The sequence below is a fragment of the Panicum virgatum genome, chromosome 3K, assembly GCF_016808335.1.
Source record: "Panicum virgatum strain AP13 chromosome 3K, P.virgatum_v5, whole genome shotgun sequence".
Lineage (NCBI taxonomy): Eukaryota > Viridiplantae > Streptophyta > Magnoliopsida > Poales > Poaceae > Panicum > Panicum virgatum.
The window spans coordinates 41,244,980-41,265,159 of NC_053138.1; the positions used below are offsets into that span (position 1 = coordinate 41,244,980).

At 47.3% G+C, this 20,180-nt stretch overlaps 2 long non-coding RNA genes across 14 annotated transcripts; both read left to right on the forward strand.

Annotated features, from left to right (window-relative positions):
* The first annotated feature begins 107 nt into the window (after positions 1 to 107).
* LOC120699189 lies at positions 108 to 8,141 on the forward strand. Of its 12 annotated transcripts, none has more exons than XR_005685287.1 (9): positions 108 to 722; positions 810 to 967; positions 1,063 to 1,170; positions 2,588 to 3,120; positions 3,307 to 5,232; positions 5,677 to 6,028; positions 6,116 to 6,961; positions 7,067 to 7,174; positions 7,662 to 8,141. It is a non-coding gene; the product is annotated as an uncharacterized LOC120699189 (long non-coding RNA). The 12 variants fall into 12 exon arrangements; XR_005685284.1 differs by having other exon boundaries at positions 112 to 722; positions 1,063 to 2,365; XR_005685286.1 differs by having other exon boundaries at positions 113 to 722; positions 1,063 to 3,120; positions 6,116 to 6,302; positions 6,896 to 6,961.
* A 2,565-nt stretch (positions 8,142 to 10,706) lies between these two features.
* Positions 10,707 to 12,910, forward strand: LOC120701460. Of its 2 annotated transcripts, none has more exons than XR_005686107.1 (4): positions 10,707 to 11,122; positions 11,224 to 11,440; positions 11,671 to 11,983; positions 12,559 to 12,910. It is a non-coding gene; the product is annotated as an uncharacterized LOC120701460 (long non-coding RNA). The 2 variants fall into 2 exon arrangements; XR_005686108.1 differs by having other exon boundaries at positions 10,714 to 11,122; positions 11,369 to 11,440.
* The last annotated feature ends 7,270 nt before the right edge of the window (positions 12,911 to 20,180 follow it).

Sequence of the window (20,180 nt, forward strand, 5' to 3'; positions counted from 1 at the left end):
CACTTCCAGCCGTCCGATCTAATCTGGTCACTTCCAGCCGTGCGATCTACTCTGGTCGTCCCACGTCTCTTTCCCGATCCGCTCCCACCCCGTCCTACGCGACGGTTCCACCCCTCTTTGACTCCACCCCAACAACGCCCGGTGCACTCCCCGTCCTCCCCGACTCCTCCGTCGCGCCGTGTTCTCTCCGATCCTGCATCGCTCCCAGCGTCCTTCGTCCCCGCCTTGCGGAGCCTCGGCCGACTGACCGTCGATGCCGCCCCGCGCAAACCAGCCCCGTCGGCGTCCCCTACGGACCCTCCGCTCGCGGTTGCCGCCGCCCCTGTCGCATCGCCCCTCTCTCTCCCTTCGCGCTCGCGTTCGCCGCCGCCGCCGCCTCCGCTCTCCCACCTCCATCGCGCGCTGCCGTCGCCCTCTCTCTACCCCCACTCGCCGTCGCCGTCCCGTCGCCGTCCGGGGGCTCCCCTCCACCTCCGAGTCCCTCGCGTCGCTCGAGGCCCGCGAGGCCGAAGTCCCAGCGCAACTCGCCGAGGCGGCCACCGCGCGTGGCTGATGGGCTGAGTCCGCAGCGCTGCCTCCCAGCGACATTCGGGGCGCCCTCCGGTGGATATGCCGCCGCATGGACGAGATCGGCGTCGCGAGATTCCGATGGCGCTCCCGCTGCCCCCTCCTCGTCGCGCTACTCCTACCGGCCGACGGTGCACGTGGAGTCGGACTTCACGGTGCCGGCCGCCCCTCTTGCTCGTCCTCTCTCCGCATCCTACATAGATGACAATCAGAACTGATGGTGCGCCCGTTACTGTCGCCAGAGCCCGTGCTGTTGTCGCCTTCTGTGGCCGCGGACGCCGTGGTGCTGCTGGCATTGGGCGCCGCTTGCAGACCTCCGGCACACGGTAGCAGGGCCTCCATTCACTGACCTCGCCCCGCACTATTTCTGACTGATTTACCACGCCCAGCAAAGACCTTGGTAAGATTCATCCCTGCCTCCCTCTGACGCAATACAAGGATGAACGGTTAAACGGGAAGGCGTTCGTGTTTGATCCTAACTATATTTCCCTCCAGTTGATGTGGAGGGCTGCGAGCCTGAGAGCATTGTCCATGTCTTCAGCATCAGCATCACCTTTCCTGCTGTGTGGCAGCCCATCGGCGCCCTCCAATCCGTTGGAAAAGGTATTGCTTCACCTTTTGTCTAAGCAAATTCTCTCCATTCTGCTTATGATCTGTTTTATCAGCATACCTGGTACATGATCATTACCCTGTTAATTGGAATTATCACTTTAGAATAGCTGTTCAGGGAGACTAGGAGGTAGGCTATCCTTGAGTACCCTATTCTTGGTATTCTGTAACTTTTTTCAGTTTCTCTCGATGCATCTTCTGAATTCCATATTTTGATCTGTTCAAAATAAATCTTGCAAATATTGGTAGCCAGATGTGTGCCGACATTGAATTATTCTGGATGTGAAAGTGATCTTAGGTTGATCTTAGTCTGGAAAAATAAGACAATGTCGTACTATTATAATCCTTGTTCAATGGATAAATCAGATGTGTTCACGCTTACTATTCAGAGGTGCAGCTTCCTGAATTGGTCCCCAGTTGTTCTGTGCATTATGCAGTAAGAATATCAAATTATCTGCCAGCAATTTAAACAACAGTTTGTATCACAGCTCTAAGTCGCAATAATTTACATGAACAAGAATCCTAACTCTATATGCTTGAATTCTATCTAATCAATCCAACATCACATTAGTGCAGACATCAACTTGTATGCTCTTCAGTTTATAACGGTATCGTAGATTGCCGCAATGATGATTTATATACAATTCCCTCAATTCTTCATTTTATTTGTCTGGCTATGAAATTACAACCTCTCCATCTTAGTTTTGGAGCTGCCATGATATGCTAACAGATAGTATTGCTTATGATAGACCACAACCTGAGCCAACGAACCTGAGCCAAGGAATCACAAAAAACAATTGAAGGACTTCATTATTTTTAATCTGATTCTATTACCAAGGTTTAATGGGTTATCAGATTTGTACATTGATAATTTGTTAAAGATAGAGAAACTACAATAGTTATGGTATATGTACCTTTAGATGATCAACTTTGGCAGTAAGTGGGTCCTCTGCATATAGTATGATATCTGGTCCATTTTTTTGTTTGGTAAATATGGAACAATTGCATGTCTGTTTCTCTTAGCTCTGGTTCTGGTGGCCATGCTGTAACTCCAGAGCCACTTAATGCGGAGGTAATTGTTTCTATGTAAGCTGCAGGAAAGCCCTCTCGGAACATACAAAAATGTTACTGGATCTTCTAAATCTCTATGCTTTCCATGCCCTCCAGAAGAACTCCCTCACCGTGCTATGTATGTAAATGTCAGATGTAATTCTTTCTGTTTGTTTTTCTTTTGGTGCAGTACAAACTGGAGGTTCTATCTTAGAACAAAATCTAACAGGTTTTGAATTTGCTGGCTTGCAATGTCTTGTTTTCTATTTGACACCTTTCTTTTTAGTTTGTATATTACTGTGCTAGATAGGCATCAAAATAATGTTACTTCAATATTTCTAACTTTGCTTATGTTTGACAGGAGGTGCTTCTGAAACTCCATGTCCCTACAGATGTGTGTCTAACAGACATCACATGCCTCACTGTTATACAGCTCTAGAGGAATTAATATACACTTTTGGAGGACCTTGGTTATTTGGCCTACTTCTTTTAGGCCTTCTTATCTTGTTAGCTCTTGTTTTAAGTGTTGCTCGTATGAAATTTGTCGCCACTGATGAGTTACCTGGGCCAGCGCCAACCCATCAACAGTCCCTAATTGATCATTCCTTTCCCTTCCTAGAATCAATAAATGAGTTACTTCATACCTTTCCTATGTAGCTCAAGCTCACATCTTAGGTGCCAGTGCTGTCCTTATTTTTTTTTGGGGATGATTGGAGCCGTCCTGAATTCTGATAGAATTTTTGATATTTCTATAGGTCTTGGAAACTAATACTCTAATAGGGCTCAAGAGTCACATGAACGCGTACACAGGATGTATTTCATAGGTCTCAACACCTTCAGTGAACCATGGCATCATATCTCCCATGCAGTCCACCAGAACAAATAACAGAGATTGTATGTATACTTGTCCTCAAATTAACCTTTTGTGGTCCTTTTATTTACCTCCTGAGCTTGTTGTGTAGCACTTTTGATTGAAATAATCTTTTGATCTTCCTATTGGAAGTACTATCAAAATAATATTTAGAAAAGTACTATCAAAATTACTTGAAATGGTGCTCTAATTTCTCTCTTCTTTATCAGATATGAAGATGTGTTTAATCGATTTGTTGATGATATAAACACCCTTGCAGCTTATCAATGGTGGGAAGGATCTATTTATAGTATCGTATGTATCCTTGCATACCCCCTGGCTTGGTCATGGCAACAGTGGCGTAGGAGAAAAAAATTACAGAGACTTAGTGAACTTGTTCGTTCTGAATATGATCATTCATGCTTACGTGCACTCTATGAAGGCCTCAAGGTCTGACTTGGTTTCATAGAAAATTCAAATCCCTTTTCACTTGGTCATTCTCATAATTTATTCATGTGCATTTAATTTTGTTTTTAATTTGTTCAAAGAGGATGCTTATGTATTGGTTCAAAACAGCATGCATATTGCTAGATTGTAATGTCAAATGATCTCAAAACAGTACTTTTTATCCTCATCTTATTATGTTAGAAAAAATTTCCGGCTATCATGGTTCTTGAGACAGATTTTGCAACAATGGCGAGCAAGCTCCAGATGACATTGCTGGACATAGTCTTAGTGCGCCCCTTGAGTAAGGTGACACGCGTAATCGAGTTTATATCACGTGTAGTTGCTACAGTATCAGCCGCTGCAGTACCAGCCGCTACAGTTTACATCCTCTCACAAAACCCAGCTGCTACAGTAAACAGCCGGGGCAAAACCACCAGCCGAACAGGCTTTAGAACATGTGTTGGACTTCGTGATTTTCTTTCTTCTTTCTTTCGGAGTGCATGAGGACACTTATCCGTAATGATTTTTCTTGATATTAATAAATCTCTTATCTCCGCAGAAAAGTTTGCTCATTAATTTTGTTTTTGAGGATTAGAAATATTATGAAAGTAATGTCAATTGATACTGGGTTGCAAATTTTGGCCTTTTGTTACTTTTTTAAGTTGTCTTTTTTTTTTCCAAATGATCTTGTGTTGTGCTAGGTCTTCGTCTTTTGATGGAAAGTACGATACCTCCCTCAACAGTCATTCTTCATGGTGGGAGGCAGTGAGGAAGTCAATTTAATAAATATGCATCACTGTCTAACCTATTGCTTATCAAGAATGCCTAGCAGCCCTTACAAATCTGAATGTCTATGTTAATAGCAACATGCCTCTTATGTTGTACTTTGATTGAATATTTTGATGTGATTATCCGATTGGTGGTTTGATTTACATCAAGATTTGACTTGTATACTTTTTTGTTTACGCTAACTCCCGTAGTAACGCACGGGCATTAAATTAAACTAGTACCTAAAAAAAATGAACTTCTGTTTACCGCTCCCGTGCGTCTGCCTCCCCGTGGCTCTGCCCCATCCCCGTGCGCTCCATTCGAGCAGAGCAGTTTCAGTTCGAGAGGGTGCCCTCCGCCACCCCGTGCGTCTGCCTCCCCGTGGCTCTGCCTCCGCTCCGTGGCTCTGCCCCATCCCCGTGCGCCCCATTCGAGCATAGCAGTTTCAGTTCGAGAGGGTGCCCTCCGCCACCCGTCCACCACGCTCGACGGTTCCCCGGCGCCGCTCCCCGCTCTGCGCCTGCCTCCTTCCCCCTCTCCACGCCCACCCCCTCTCCCTCGCCCTTGCGCCTCCCCCTCCCCCTCGCCCTCACGGCAGGCTGCCGATGCCCCGCCGCCGGCTCACCTTCTCCCTCGCCCTCGCGCCTGGCCGTGGGCCTGCCCTCAACGCCGACGGCCGCGGGCCTGCACGCGACGCCTCGCCGCGGTGGCCGCGCACGACGCCCCCGCCACCGGCCATCCTCCTGGCGCGGATTCCCCACGTACGGTGCCCCCCCCGCGGCCACTGCCCTCCACACCGCCGCCCGCTCGTCGCCATGCGACGCCTCGCCGCGCTGCCGCCCTCCCGGCGCGGATCCCCCACGCTTGGTGTGCGTGGCCGCCGCCCTCCACGCCGCCGTCCCTCGCCGCAGCAGCTAGCCACCCTAATCAGTGGCTAGCAGGTACCTGTCTAGGAAGAAGCTAGCATGTATTAAATTTCATGGCGTCATTCGAATAATTATAATGCTGTGAGGGATGGGATCGTGTCCTCCAATACGTATTAATTAGATCAAATACATATTAATTAGATCAAATTTTGTTTCTCCTGCATGCAGCCACTTGATTAGATTTGGTAACTAGGGCTAATCTTGCCGGAAAGGATCTGACGTTGCAGTGCTTACACACAGAAGTGTGAATCTGTCAGATCAACTGAATATTCAGAATTCAAAGCAACTGAATTTGAAATCTTGGACATAATGATACAACTTACACGCATGACCTAATCCTTTGATGTGATAGACCATGACTAAACATTATTCTTGTTCAAAAAAGCATGCTGTTTGTGCGGAGTTATTTGATTCATGGCTTATCTGATTTGTTTGCCTCGTGGCTTATGCTGGTTGCAGCTCGATGAATTGTCATGGCTTATCCAATAAGGCCAGAAACAAGGGAGCAGAAATTGTAGTCTACAAGACTGAATGGAGAATTAGCATCAAGTCTAGACAGCACATCAGGAAATAACAGACTAATTTCTGCAGAAAACATTATCATACATTTCAAAGTACCTTATTTATCTGATGATTGATCACATCTGTTTTGAGGTTATTCTTTTACCTAGATCTTTATGCAGGGGCGGAGGTTGGACAGATCCTCAAGCAACCACCAAATTCAAAAATTTGAGCAATTCATCACCTATCAAGTGAAATACACAAGGATGACATGCTATCCTTAATGATTCCTCGCTCCAGCCTTGGCTTTGTAGGTATTCTTTATACTCTGGAACTAAATTGATATGTTCTGTGTTCTTTGATCATTGTACATAAGGAAATTTTTTCATATTTTCAGGTAAACTGTGTGGAGCACACTAGCGCACATGATATCATATTTTTTTCCCTTATCTACCTGAACATGCATAATTTGTTTGCATTCACAATGGCCATGGAAAGCATTTCATTAATATAGCATTGGAACCTCATCTCAAATCTTTATGTTAAATAGAATTGCTTTCAGAGTAAGGACGTTCAGTTTACAGGTCAGAATAATATCTCTTGTTGTTAATATTTATGAGAAGTAATGTTTCAGTATAACTATGTCCCAGCATTAATGCACTAGCGCTATACAGATTCTCAAATAACTGGAGGCTGTTTTTAGTATAAAGATTGATCCAACATTTAAAAAAAAAAGCTCTAGAAATCAATAACCTTATCTTTTTTTGGACCTTCTCAGGATCATCCATATATACTGTTGTTGTTTAGAATGAGAAATGCAGAAATCAAGACTTTTGATATAGATTTAGTTTTTTTTTGTTACAACATGCTGGAGTGTATTTCAGATTCATATGTGCTTAGAAAACGGATAATTAATTATAAAGCAATTTGTTGTTTGGGATGTTAGCTCTCATGTCTAATTCACTTTAAAATCTAATGACTTTGATTTGTATACACAATTGTCAATCTGTATTTACACCTGCTCTAACCCAGTCATCATTGTTAAGTGTATTGAATTAACATGTTCTGTTCTATCTGCTAGCTAGCATGGCACTTTCTATTGTATTTATAACTTTATTAGTAAGTGCAGATGTTCTGAAAATAGTAACTAAATTACTCCCCTTTCTTGTAACTTCAGGTTTGTCAAATTGGTTGAGTTATTGTTAGGATGATCTAAACTTTGTGACAGTGGGTCCATGACAAGGTAGATGAAACAATTCATACTTTCATACTGCCTCTGATAGTCTGCTAGCATGGTCTTGATATGTGTCAAGATTCTGAACTCTGAATGTTTCTGAATTTCCACCAGGTCTGCATACTGCCTCTGAAAAAAGCTGTCAAAGAGCCTAAAGTGAGTCGATGATATACAACATCGATCATAGAAGGATTTGATCCCAACAACATTGGCTGCATCAAGGTTCACACCTTCCCCCTCAATTCTACTTCTACATCAACGTGCCCCTATAAAATCAGCAGTTATGGGTACACTAACAACATTTTGCATCAATTGGCCTAAAACAACCAATTTGCAAATTTAGAGTGACCACTGGTGCAACCACCATTAAAGGGACAAAAAAAAGTGGCCATGCACAGATGCAACGTTAGTCATCGCTCCTCCCCAATCGTGATGCCCCGATAGTAACTACCATGTAATCAGTCCATTCCATGATATTCAGATATTCATGTCAGTAAAAAAGACTCACTTTGTTTGCCAGGTTTGGCAACGTATAGCTCCAACACGGGTGCTTTAATTTCAAATGTGACAGCTGCAATTTACTTTTCATTGACAAACTTAATTAGAAAACATCTTTTGTAGCATGTGCTATCATTATATACCCATATTATAGCTTGTTGGCTGTGTTTAGATTGGAACAATGATTCTGAATTGTTCTATTTATTTTCAGATTGCATGATGATAACATGAGAAACGGATTGATAAGAGAGCAAGGCCAGTGAGAAGTGAAGTTATCTCAGAAATTCATGTACAAGTCAATTGTTTTATTTTTACCTTTTGCAAATCATTGTAAGGCAACCTACTTTTTCAGCAGGTTTCTAGGATTGGGAAGGGAGCAGCGCGGATTTTAAGAGCTTAGAGAATGAAATTATGGGGATCCCTTTAGGATGATTCCCCCGTTTAATCCTTTTAGCTTAGTTGTGATGCCCAAGTTACTAATGGAAATGTTCTGAGATGAAAGGATACCGGTTTAGTAACATGTAGAATTGGTTGGAACTACGATGTAATACATGATAGGAAAGCCCTTGCTCTTGCTCTGTGTTCCAAGGGTCTGAATATTGTTCTCTCCTCTGTTTTTGTTGCAGTAGGCACATGAGTATCAAGTTTTCGTCGAAAATTGATAATTAGTGGATTAAATTGTTTGGAACAATGTTATTTATTATGCCTTTTAGTTGACACTGAATTACTCTAAATCCTTATGATTTTTCTTTGATAAGAATTTTTTTGCCACCCGTAGCAACGCACGGGCATTCAACCAGTAGAAAACAATAGGTGGGTTCGTAAAAAGCGTGCAATGGGATCCCACCTGCATGAATCAGGGCCGTACAATGTGCATCCAATAGCCTGCGTTTGTCAGTAGCAGGTTTGAAGCATGTTGTTGGAAAAAATATACCGAACAAAATGAGATCCATGAACAATATATTTCAACAATATTTTTAAAATAATATATAATTGCAACTATATGCACTCTGAATTGCAACAACAACAATAACATAATTGCATCTTAGTTTTAGCCTCGTCGTATATATATGCAACAAGGTGCATTCTCTGTACAAATTGCACTTATACCCTACAGTTGCAACTGAGAGACTACATCAATTGCAATTGGAAGAATAGCCCAATTGCAACTGGACAGAACTAATTGCAACCAGATGCGAACACATTGCCGGTCACAAATCGGTTGCAACTCAAACCGACCTGGTTGCAACTGGACACGAACCAGTTACAACTCAAACCGACCCCGATTACAACTGGACGTGAATCGGTTGCAACTCGGACAGACCCAGTTGCAACTGGACGTGAACTTGTTGCAACTCGGATTGACCCAATTGCAACTGGACGCGAACCGGTTGCAACTGTACACAATCCAGTTGCAATTAGAACTGTCACAGTAGTTGCAACTGCGAGGGTGGGTGCATTCTTTATACAAAATGCACCCAGATGCATTATATATATAGTAGCTCTATTTAGTACTCTGGGTATAGAATAAGCTATTCCGTACCCAGGCCAACCAACCGGACCAACTTTTGCACCCGACCGATCGCAGCCTGCGCACCCGACCCGCGCTCATCCCCGCGCGCGGGGGTTTTTACATTTTTACCATTATAACAGATGACGCTCATCAGATTATCACTCTTAGAATGACACTTACAACTATATCAGTGGAGAGAAGTTTGACTTATATTTTTACCATATTTGCTGATGTGGCACGCCACGCCAGCCCCATGCGCTAGTGCCCGGTCAGCAGGCTCGGCTGAAATGTCCTTTCTGCCCCTGATCTGCTCCTCTCTCCCTCTCCGACAGCTGGGTTCCACAGCTTATCTCGCTTCCACATGGACCCCACACGTCAGCTCTCTCTCCTACCTCCAGCACCAAAGCCACTGCCGTAGTCGCACGGACGGGGCTGGATTTGTCATGGCGTTTTGCCCGTGGCGCGCACCACCGTCGGGCCTCGGCCGCGGACCTTCACGCCTCGCCGGCAGTCCCCGGCCACGGCCACCCACGCCGCCGGGGCCGAGCGGGGTAGGCGGCCAGAAGAGCTCGCAGGCGGTTGCGAGCAAGAGCATGTCCGTGACGAGCAGGCTCACGAGGAAGGGGAGCAGCCACCGGAGGTCACCAAACGTCCGTGCAGGGCCGGAGCTGAGCCCCAAATTCTTCCTCATTTCCTTAGCAAGTGCGCATTCCTCCCCCTCTAGCTCAACCGATGCTCAGTGGATCCCATTCTTCAGAGTAAGCAATGTCCTCCGGCGATGTCTCGATTGCAAAGGAATTGGTCATCATGAGAAGCAAGATCTGCACCCAGATGTGCTCAGAGGGGAGCGGAATCCTCAATCATGAAATTCCAAGAGCAATTGTGCTCACCGGCGGTAGCAACGACCGGGAAGAAGGCTTCCTAGAGAACTCGAGCTCCCGCTCGCCGCAAATGAGTGCACCGGCAAGCCCGTGCTCCGCACGAGCAGCAAGCAACCGCGTCACCGCGTCGGCGTCGCGCGCTAAGACCCTGCCCTGGCGGCGGTCAAGGAGGTCGTGCTCGCGTGCCGTTCAGCGCGGCTTGGCTGCGCCCCGGTGAACTGGTTCGCGGCGGCGGCGGTGGCCGTGGCCGTGGGCTGCCGGCGAGGCGTGAGGGGCCGCAGCTGAGGCTTGACGGGGGTGCGCGCCGCGGGCAAAAGCTTTGGTGCTAGAGGTAGGAGATGGAGCTGACGCGTGGGGCCCACATGGAAGTGAGATGAGTTGCGGGACCTAGCTGTCGGAGTGAGGGAGAGAGAGGAGCAGATCAGGGATAAGGAGGACATTTCACTGAACCTGCTAACCGGACGCCAGCATGTGAGGCTGGCGTGGCATGCCACGTCAGCAAATGTGGTAAAAATATAAGTGAAACTTCTCTCTGCTGATATAGTTGTAGATGACATTCTAAGAGTGATAATCTGATGAGTGCCATTCATTATAATGGTAAAAATGTAAAAAACCCCCCGCGCGCGGAGCGCCACAACCCGGCCTCGCCCCTCCCCCATGACGAACCGCCCAGCTCGCCCACTCCCCCAGTCCCCCATCCCCCACGACGAACCGCCCAGCTCGCCCAGGAGCCGCACCTCCCCGTTCCCCGGCGGCGCCGCACCACCCTACCGTCGCCACTCCCTCAACTCGACGCCCCGGCGCCGGTTCACGCCTCGGCGCCCCCCCCCCCCCCCCGCCCGCTCGGGTTCCGTTCATCGGCGGCGCCGCACCGCGATCTCGGTTATCCACGCCCCGGAGCCGCACCCTCGCACCGGCGACGCCGCTCTCATCCCCCCGGAGCGCCCAGCGCCGCACCCTCCTCCCAACGGGATCCCCTCTTCCCGGCGCCGCACCCTCCTCCCAACGGGGCGCTCCCTCCTTCCGGCGCCCCACCCTCCTCCCGACGGGGCTTCATCCTCTCCCGAAGCGGTTTTCTTCCCCAGGTCGCGATCCGTTTTGCTCCGCCATTCCTCCCGTCGCCGATCCGGGTACTGGCGCCGCCCGCGTCCGGTTGCTGGCCAACCCTTGCGTGTCCCCGCATTCAACGCGACACCGCTCAGTGCTCCCGTCATTGTTCCACGAGACCAATCCGTCCTCCCATCGCCGTCGATCCTCCTCAGCCTGCCTTCGGATCAGGTGATTCCCCGCTGGCTCAAGGTTCCTTGCTGTTCCTACGGTTAATTTCGCGGCGCCCGTTGAACATCATGGTTGCCGCTCTCGAGGTCTTCCATTAGCAGGGTCATGTAGCAGCACATCCCCAAGTTTGCTATCCCTCCCATCACCGCGCACTGCCGTTTCCCGTCGAATCTCCCGCAGGCCGCAGCAGGCACGTCTCCACTGCGCAAAGCTTAGACATAATTCCTTTTTTCTTCAATTTTGCAGAAAGATTTACTCTAGCTCCTGGGTGGCGGCGCTCAATCTGATGAATCGCTGGGGAACCCCCGCTGGCTCAAGGTCCCCTTCTATCTTTTCCCATCAATTTCTGTTGTTTTGGTCAATTTAGCTCAGAGATCCCGATAATTTGTGGAGGTTGTAGCTCAAATTAGGTCGCATCTTGGTAAAATCTCTAGCTTTGTGATCCTTTTCCCTGTTGCCTTGTTTCTTGCGTGCAAAATATCTGACCAGCAGCTTCGCCTTATACCTATGGATGAACTCACCCATTCTACTTTGAGCTCATGGTGCAGGTTTTCTATCCGTCCACTTACCTCTCCCACTGGCGTGCACGGCGAGTGCGATGGCAATGGCCAGTGGCCACTGGTGGCTAAAGCTGCCTTGATGCATGTGTTATGGAAGATGAAACGTGAGGCAGCGGAGAGCTGGGGATGCTAACGTTGATTTGCTCTGCACAATTCCTCCAACATGGAGATCAGCAACGAGGGCAGGAACAAGCTTTGTGTACTCAAAAGGGACTTCACTTTCCTGAATTTCTGAATGCTTCACTGAATTTGATTCAGATTATGTGTGGCACTGACCGTAATGCCCCTCTTTTGGATTCAGGTGAGGTGGTCACGCTCCTCTCACGTGTATTCAGGATTATTGCTAGGTCTTTCTCTGATTTTGAATTAGAAGTGCCAGTCAGCAAATACACTAACGGGGTTCATCTGCTCCTTGTTTTTTCTTGCCACTAATCATTATATGCATTTAAGAATTATGTAAAAACCACAACAAAGATTGGTGCTTTTCAGCAAGTGTTTGCAGTACGCAATTAACTGATAGAGTGTACATACAAAAGGTTAGGGTGCATTTCAGTCAGGGCATGTAAATCAGAGTACACTGACAGTGTGTTCTTCAATTATACTAACTGGAATTCAGGTTTCTATCTTTTTCAGCCCTTGTAGTTAGAGTATGTTTTTTGCATTTTCCCTTGTCCTACATGATGGAAAATATGTTTATGTGGAATGTAAAAGAAATGAATACAATGATAAGTAGTTACTAAATATCTATTCATATACTGGATAAACAAGCATGAGTATTTTTCTGATTACTACTTTATCCTGCTTTGTTGTTTGCATTTAATACATGATTTGGGATGATTTGATTTCTCTGCTCTCAGACCTCTCACTTGTGTGCAGTGTGAGGACACAAGCAGCTGGTGGTTAAGCTGGTTTGTACCAGCTGAGAGTCTGAGCTCCCATGGTGTCTCACTCCGTGAAGATCATGGAGCTCATTGCCAGAGCCATTGTCGAGCCGTAGTTCATCAGCTAGGGGCAGAGGAGGTCATCACAATAATCTTTTGTGGCGCCTCCTCTATTGTTTTACTTACTGTAATTTCAGCTGTAAGATTCGTATGTGCAAATCCATGTATGCCTTTTCTTTAAAGTTTAGTGTAAATAGTTTGCTAGGAAGCTAGGAAAAAAATGGCAATGCTAAGTAAAACAGTGATTATGAAGGGTATTCTATAGTATGTACAGCAGCCTTCAAACACCTCTTTGCGTCAAACAAAAAGGGACACAACGTGCCTTTTGCCAGCTACATCCGGTGATGCAACGTGGAGTACGCGCACTGGAAACCGTCTGTGGAGCGTAGTCTGGTGGCAGCAGCCTGTCGGCAGCCCGGCGGCAGCGGTTCCAGGACTCGACGGACGGGTCTCGGACTCCAGCGAGGGGCAGCCTGGTCGCAGACTGCTCGCGAGACGCAGAACCTCAACTGCTCGCTAGACGTGCGCGTAGCGTGCGCGGGACGGGATGAAAACCGGAGTGCAAGAAAAACCGGCGTGCGCGTGAAAAAAAACGCTCACCTCGGATCGTCTAGCGCCAGGCGCGGTGGGTGGGCGGGCTCGGGTATGGAATAAGTATTTCATACCCAGGGTATGGAATAGCGGTGTCCTATATATATATATATATATATATATATATATATATATATATATATATATATGACAGATCTAAAATGTACCTTGTTGCATTTGCTATAGAAAATACACAGACCCCTGAACTCCCGAACCAACCAACCCGATCCCGCGCGCCTCCCCGGTCCCGCCCCCCCCCCCCCCCCCGCCCCCGACCTCGATCCCCCACGCGCCTCCCCATCCCGCGCGGCCCCCTCCCCCGGGGCCCCGCGCGCCCCCACGCCCTCGGTGCCCTCGATCCCGACTCTCCGCTCGTCTTCTTCCCGTTTCTCTGTTAGCGTACGTACAGAGGAAGCTGCCCCTCGTTGATCCCCCGCTTTAGGCCACTACAGCTCGATTCTTTCGACGGTGAGCACCCAATGACCCTCTTCTACCATCCCCAAGCTTAGCCTCTTGCTATCCCCTCCTGTGCAGAGCTCCCTACGAGCTCCAGAATATCATCCATGGCTGCCCCATGGCCCCCTCCTTTTCCAACAGCAGCCCCTATCGGGAAGACCGAAGATCGAATCCACTCGTCCTCCTCTCTCTAACCATGCCCTCGGATTTGAAAACGGTGGATTGTAGCTCGATTCCGGTGAAACTCCAGCGACCTGCCATGGGTTGCAGTTCCGCGAAAACTAATTGCAACAACGAAAATAGATCAATTGCAACGACGACACCATATCCATTGCAACATGACGGATTTTAATTTCTCATTCCTCTGTTCATGTACATAGGAAGGCCGCCCTCGTCGATCTCCCGGATTAGGCCACCAAAGCTCGATTCCTTCGGTGGTGAGCACCTTAAGGCCCTCCTCTACCTCCCCCAAGCCTCGCCCCTTGCTATCCCCTCATGTACAGAGCTTCCCATAAGATCCAGAATCATCATCCATGGCTGTCCATGGTCACCTCCTTTCCCAGCAGCAAACCCCATCGGGAATCCCCAAAACCGAATCCTCTCACCCTCCTCTCTCTAACCATGCCCTCAGATTTGGAAACGGTGGACTATATCTCGATTCTGCCAAAGCTCCGGTGAACTGGCATGGGACTAGTACAGTAGCAGTTCCGCAAAGACCAATTGCAACAGCGGGAATAGAACAATTGTAACGAGGACACCGTATCAATTGCAACGCGACGGAAGTGCACTCTAAATAGCAAATGCACAGACCATGGCAGTTGCAACTGCGCCACTGCACCAATTGCAACTCGATGGACAAGTTGCAACTGGATGCCAATCAGACCCAACCCAGTTGCAACTAGAGACGCAATTGCAATCAGACCCAACCCAGTTGCAACTAGAGACGGACCAATTGCAGCTGCGTGCGACCAATTGCAACCGCGGCACTAGAGCAATTGCAACAGCGACACCATACTAATTGCAACTGACGAAACTATTGCGACAAATTTGATCCTGTTGCAACTAAATATGAATCAATTGCAACTAGGCCCGACCCAGTTGCAACCTGACACGAACCAATTGCAACTAGAGGCGACCCAGTTGCAACTACACAACGAGCTCAGTTGCAACCAGAGGGTGGGTGCATTCTCAATATAGAATGCACCTAGGTGCGTTACACACCTGGGTGCATTATAGAATGAACCCAGGTGCGTTGCAATTGCTACAGCAAATGCACCTTGTTGCATTTGCTACAGGAAATGCACAGACCCCCCTCCCGGCCTGCGCCCCCACCCCCCGCGCGCCTCCCAGCCTGCGCGCCCCGGCCCAACACGGCCCACCCGCCCGCACGTGGGCCAAACCCGAGCCCCCCACCCCGCTCCCCAGCATATGGGTCCGCCTGGCGTGGCCCACCGCGATTGATCGACAAATTGCAATATTTTGTGTTACCAGTTGCACTGATTACAGCTATCCAATTGCAAACTTGAGCGATGACTTCGAAAAAGGGGCGTCCGGACAAAATAAATGAGGGGGTGAGTTTTTTGAATAGATCAAGGAACATCCGAATCGCCCCAGGTGGGGGGGACCGCTGCCGCCACCGCCACCTCCAACGAGGGCGCGAACATCCGAATCTCCACAGGTGGGGGGGACCGCCGCCGCCGCTGCCGCTGCCGCCACCGCCACCTCCAACTAGGGCGCCCCCCGATCTGGTTGTGTGGGAGAGGGTGAGGATCCACCTGGGGGCATGGCGCCGCCGTCGCTGATCCAACCTCCATCGCCGGCCCCAGTGCCCCACCGCTATTCCCAGGCACTTGTTGCGCTTGGGGATTATACGGCGGCGTTTAGAACTCGATGCTCCTCCGATGGGGAAGCAAATGCACCGTTGTCAATGGTGTCGTTGTCCACTGTTGCCACCCCAACGACAACCCCTGCTGCTGCACAAGCTCCTGCGCAAAACTCTGAAGCTGAATCTGCTGATCCGCTTCGTCATGTGACGACGCTGACGCCACCCGCCGCCCTGCCTCCAGGATCGCTGCAGACTCCGGATGCTGCGCAGGTTGTCTACCCGGTAAGCACTCTGTAAATAAAAAAAAAGCTATGCTGGCCCGTGCAAAGTTGAGACAAAAAAAAGTGTGATTCGAGTTGCAAGTTTATATACTGGGTAATTGCAACTTAGGTTCATATGGATTGCAAACTCAATTTTTGTCTGTAAAAAAATGTGATTCGAGTTGCATAATGTGATTTAGTTTTGTCTGGTAATGTGATACTAGGTAATTGCAACTTAGATTGACATGGATTGCAAACTCAATTTTGTGCCCCCCGCAGGATCCAAATATAGCCCATGTGTTTGTGCCAATAGTGAGGCAGGTGTTCCCTACAAAAGACGATGCTTACATATTTTATAGAGACTATGCGTGTGTGTTCCAGGGAGGGGTGGTATGAAGGCAAGAGGGGGGAGGAGCCCAACAAAACTGAAAAAGGGATCGAAAAGATGTGGATGCCCTGCATATGTCAAAGTGAAGCATGACAAGAAGCGGGGGTTGTGGTACTTTGATCATGTACAGCAAGCCCACAACCACAAACTGGAACCGTCCCCTAGGATGACCAGATACATGCATGCGCACAAGAACATGAAAGAAGGCATGTGTGACATATTCAATATAATGACAAGAAATGGTGTTCCGCATCAAGCAGCATTAAATGTGATGGCGGATCTATATGATGGTAGGCATATGTGGGGTTTTACAGAGAAGGACATAAAAAATATGTAGGTGCTGCTGGTTTTTTCCCACCATATCTGAATTGCAAACATTCCCGTGTTGGATTTTTTTTACATTACTGAGGCTTTTTTTTTGAAAAAAATGCTTGCAGGAAGGCGGAGAAGGTTAGAGAAGAAAGAGACGATGATCTTAACAAGCTTCTCCAATTTTTTAGGGAGTGTAAGAAGAACAACGAGCATTTCTACTGGGATGTGGATGCAGATCCAAAAACTGGGGTGGTGAGGAACATATTCTGGAGTCATGCAAGCCAAAGGGCTGAGTACAGAGACTTTGGAGATGTCATTACATTTGACACAACTCACAAAACAAACAGCAAGCACATGCCACTAGCCATGTATGTTGGGGCCAACAATAACTTGAAGAATGTGACATTCGGGCAAGAGCTGATTGGTGATGAGTCAACTGGATCATTCAGGTGGTTGTTTGAGACCTTCAAGAGCTGCATGGGTGGTCGGCAGCCCCATGTAATCCTAACAGGTGTGCCATATTTCTTATCCAATACAATGATTGCAAACTTCATTCTATTTGGTTGCAATATTAGTTCCTTCTGGATTGCAAACTGCATGTGTCTGACACTGTCTCCCCCTGGTTTACTATGTACTACCAGATGAAGATCCAGCTATGAGGCAAGCGATAAAAGTGGTGTTTGACAAGACACATCACAGAAACTATCGCTGGCACATCCTAAGGCCGTGGGAGTTTGAGCTGGACCAGCTCTACACCCAACACAAGGACATGAAACTGAAAGAAAAATTGGAATCTTTGATAATTATCCACTTGGGCCAATGCAATTCGAAGTCGAATGGAATAGGCTAGTTGATGAATGTGGCATTGCTGAACACCCTGCAATAAAAGCTCTGTGGGAAAAAAGGGAGAGGTAGATTTCAGCTTACTTCAAGGGGATGTACTGTGGCAGAATGACATCAACACAGAGATCGGAAAGCCAGAACATGGTGCTCAAAGATGGCTATGTTAATGAAAGTACAAGCCTACACATGTTTGCTAAAAGGATGCTAGACTCACTTCAGCACGCAGACCACATGGACACCGGGGAGACACACTACGCCCAGGTGAGTGCAAAAAAAAAGAAACTAAGATTAGCTTAAAAATATGATAATTAAAAATATTACTACTTCACAGTTGGTGCTCTGTCCATATACTGACTGCAAAACAAACACATGGGTGGTGCAGGCTGAAGTGGTGAGAGCATGCAAAGCAAAGTTTGATGAGCAGCTGAGCAGGGTGTACACGAGGGCCGTATACCAAGAGTACCAGAAGCAGTACAATAACAGCACAGCGTTTGTGATTGAACCTGATCTAGATCCAAGGGTGAAAAATGGATGGTTGGTGAAGCATGAAAATGGTGAGGGCAGCTTCTGCTGGGCCCAACATGCATTCATGGTGGTTGCGGATAAAGATGCTGGTGAATATAGCTACGAGTGCAAACAATGGGAACATACATGTATGGTGGTGGTGCTGCTGCTATTGATATTGCTCAATAATACAACTCTGATTGATGGATAAAAGAATGCAGAAACTCTGGTAGATCAAATAAAAAAATGCAAAAACTCTGGTAGTCCACAAAATTGCAACCCTAGTAGTCCACCATTGCAACCTCCAGTAGTCCATAATTGCAAACTATGGGTAGTCTACAATTGCAACCCTTAGTAGTCTACAATTGCAACCCTTAGTAGTCCACAATTGCAAACTATGGTAGTCCACAATTGCAACCCTAGTAGTCCGCAATTACAAACTCTGGTAGACTACAGTTGCAAAAAAACTGATTGACTTCACTATCAATTGCAGGTCTGTTCTGCATGCACATCATCAGAGCTTTCACACACCTTCAAGTGAGGAGAATCCCGGAGAGATACATATTGAAGAGATATACTCGTGATGCAAAAGAAGAAGTTACATGGGATAGACACGACGGTGTGCGAATCGGTGCGCAAGCAAGCAAAGAGCAGTGCAGGATGTCGAAGCTACTGCCTAAGTTGATGAGGCTTGGAAGGGCTGGAAGTAAATCAGACCATGCCTTTGAGGAAGCAAACAGGCAGCTGGACAAGATTACTCCAGGCATTGAATTGTTCCCGAGAAGTGCAGACGATGAATCATCAGGTCCTGCCCCACCAGCTAGTGGATCGGTTGAGCAATCTGGTAGTGCTGGCACTAATTCACCACCATCTTCAACTCCGATGCATGCTGGGATGTTGCTAATTGAGCCGCCAATGTCATGCACAAAGGGCCGGGGGCCTGGGAAACAAAAGAAAAATGATGTTCAGGCTCCGCTTAATGGCACCTCGCTGAGCACATACACAAGGGTGAACTATGGTGACAGACAATGCAGCATATGTAGAGTACGAGGTACATATTACAGCACAACATGCCCGATGAACCCTGATCGAAGCAAATCAGCAGAGATGCGTGCAGCTAGGAAAAATACCAAAAAGAATGATGGGCCCCCAAGGAAAAGAGGCCGGCCAAAGATCGTAAAGGATCTGCATGATGAAAGTGATCTGAGTCAGGATGAACTGAGTAAAGATGAGCTGCCCGTGACGCGGGCTCGCAGCGCTGCAACTGATGGGCGTGTGGGACAAGTAGGCGTAGAAAATAGTGGCCGTCAGCGGAGAGCTAAGCGTGTAAAATACCAGGAGTAACGTGATTGCGTTGGGCAAAAAACACAAAAGTAGTGATTTATTCAGTCCCTATGCGTGTTATCTTGGACTGTAAAAAAACATGTTGCAACTATGATCAATAAAAACATTGTTATGTTTCTTAATTACAAATGTCACACACTGCTAGATAGTTTGTGGTGTGCAGTATTGTTATGTGCAGTATGAGATGAGCAATTGTGATCAAATAAAAAATAGTGCCTTAAAACGTGTTTTAACCAAATTGCAAACAATGTGTACACCGGATTGCAACCATGTATGTATACCGGTTGCAACATTGATGACAAACCAATATAAAAATGGGCGCAAACATTATAGCTATTTTGATTACATCTAAAGTTCAGTTATAGCTACTCATAGAATTGTGAAGCATGTGTGTACACCGATTGCAAAAAAATGTGTATAAAATGCAGATTGGAACATCAGTTCGGTGTGATTGCAACATCTGTTCGGGGTGATTGCAAAATATGTATGGATGCCGGTTGCAAAAAAATCAGTGATGACGACCAGATCACAGATATTGCGAAGAAAAGATGAATAATATGAGCATAAACTGGAAAATGGATGAATATCTTGTTAGATATATTTACATATCATGATTTGCGACACTGCTGTGTAACAGTTGCACAGTGGGGGGGTGCGCACAGTTGCTACTACATAACAAACAAATACTCAGGTCCAGTTGCGTGAAAAAAGAAAAAAGGATAGAGAGTATCTACAGCGAGAGGTTTTTTGTACAGCTGATACTACGTCATGGCACGCAACACAATTCCAGAGAAAGACAAAGAAAGAGAGGAGTCATCAATGGGATCCGCTCCAGTCAATCTTCCTCCCGCCAAGCCTGTAGACATCCAGTTCATCGGGCAGGTCGGCTTCGTTCAGGGGGTGGAAAATGCTGTAGTGCATCAGCTCAACCCTGTATATCATCCCCTTGAACTGCAAACACAAAAAAAATACAAAAAAGAAAATGAGAAACACACACATGGCTAGAGGCCGAAAAAAAAGACAAAAAGAAAGGG